Raw genomic sequence first — 2,309 nt, 5'->3', positions numbered from 1 at the left:
CAAAAATTCTCCACAATTCTGCACAACTATGAAAGATCATGTATAATGAAGAGTTAAACTGTCAAATATGTGATAGCTAGTGAGCTCACTCTATTTGAGGTACCACTTGGGGAAGAGGACCTCAGTCGATTTAAAAAAATTTATTGAACCAATCGTTATAATTCTTTAAAAACTTTCAAAATAGGCTCCTTCTGCGTCCATGCAGTACAGTCATTGCGATTTCCAAGCATTGAAGGCGTCRCCAAAGGCATTCCTTGGAAWAGCCTTGAGAGCCGAAGTGCTTGCTGTCTGGATCCTCTCTGTCGTCTSAAAACCTTTCAATCGGCTGCGATGTCTTCTCCGGCCCGATTGACCATTTTCGGCTTGCACCACAGAAACACGATATACTGGCGTCTAATTGCAACGTATGCAAGCGGGCGTGGGTCTTGACGCAAGCGGCTCGTTATATAAATACCTATACATCTTTATACTACTCGCCTTGCGAAGTTGTGGGCTTGGTTTGGGACCCGCCACATAAAGCTCTACTTCATCAAATATTTCTGGAGGAAATAATACGGGCTGCAAAGCTAAATAAAAAAGGTAAAATCYCATGATACATCACTGGCCTCAATATCGGCGCCGTTAGTTCTGCTTTCTSCAGACTGAATAAGAACGCAAAACAAACAGGTATGGTGGTGAACTGTCATCAAACAAACAGTCATCGCATTTGCGACATTTCTCGCTCGTCACTGTTGGCAGTCATAACTTTGAAGTCGTGGATAATTTCGTCTATCTTGGAACCAGTGTAAATACCAACAACAACATTTGCATTGAAATCCCACRCAGAATCACTCTTGCAACAAGTGCTACCATGAAATAAGCAAGCAACTCAGAAGAAAGAACCTCTCTTGACGATTGGCGCCAAAAGAGAAAAGAAGACTCCGGCGCGCTGTGGTATACTCGGGGATAACCGCAAAATTCTTTGCTAGAAAATTGGTAGGTTATTTTGTAGAGAACTATATACGGAATATGTAAATTTGATAGCGATCGATGCATTTGCCTCTAAATTTTATATAGGGCACAAATATTTTAGTTACTTCAGGTCACGTATACAATGTGGTGTACTATTAAACCATGTAAAAACTCACTCTTTCAAGACTATAGGAAATTTGTGAGTTGAAGTATTAAATTAAAGTCTTAAGGAATAAATCAAATTATTTTTATTTTCGTAGAAGGCAAAAAAATTAAAAAATTTCAAATTTATCAAATTTAAGCCTAAAAGTTCATGGCCTTTTTCATTTTTTCATATATCAAAGCTTAAAAAGCGATTAATAATTTATCTTGCTATTATAAAAATAAAAAGAAAATCCATAAATATTTTTCTTAGATACAAAAAGCGTGCCAAATACTAAAAAATGAAGCACTAAACAAATATACATAAAAACTGTAATTACATTCCATACTTACTTGCTTATATACATACACACAYATACAAGGCTTAGCTGCGCATRCTATACACTCACAAAAAMATATACGCTCGACACTTGGCATACATAATAAGCACACAAAACAGCAATAACTGCACGAAAAGCATATAAAAACCGCTGCAGAGTGTTGCAATTAACCTTGCCACATAAATCTATTTATGCCACATCATACAAAATTTATTTTAAATTTTTGCTTAGCCACTTCGCTTTACTTTATTTATTCTCGYTTTGCTCTCTTATTTTGTGATGTTTAGCAACAACATTTTGCAAAATGCGCTAAATTTGCACGTCATGTTTGTGGCATGCCACATGACATTACAGCGTTTGCGTGGCACCAGCTAACACATTCATTGCCTGTGGTATCTCTCAATTTCGGTTTGAATTGCACGACGAACACACGGGCGGGAGTGCGGGTGTGAGTGTAGTCGTTATTGTTGTTGCTTTCGACCTGCTTATGCACTTGTCATCGCGTTGCATGAATGCAATGAGTGCACATTTTTATGTAATTAGGGTGAAGTAGTGCTGCCACAGCAATTCCTACTTACCTACCTACACGAGTCTATACTGAACTCACACACACATACATACAAATATATAGATAAGTGCATACTTTGAAATGTATGTATGCGCAATGTTGTAATTTCACTGCAACAACGCCATACATTTTTCAATCTTCACATTTCATTGCGTTGCTTGTGAGTGCGTATATATGTGTGTGTGTGCGGTCTATTTCTTGTTTGCGGCTGTCTAACGGTGTCCTTCAAGTACCGACAAGCAGTTCATTTATTCAAGTGTGCACACTCTTGCCCGCACACGGCTTAACTCTTTTCCTTTCCGCCAAAC

Source organism: Bactrocera latifrons, unplaced genomic scaffold (genome assembly GCF_001853355.1).
Source record: "Bactrocera latifrons isolate USDA-ARS-PBARC rearing strain unplaced genomic scaffold, ASM185335v1 scaffold_29, whole genome shotgun sequence".
Taxonomy (NCBI): Eukaryota; Metazoa; Arthropoda; class Insecta; order Diptera; family Tephritidae; genus Bactrocera; species Bactrocera latifrons.
This window is presented reverse-complemented; position numbering follows the sequence as displayed.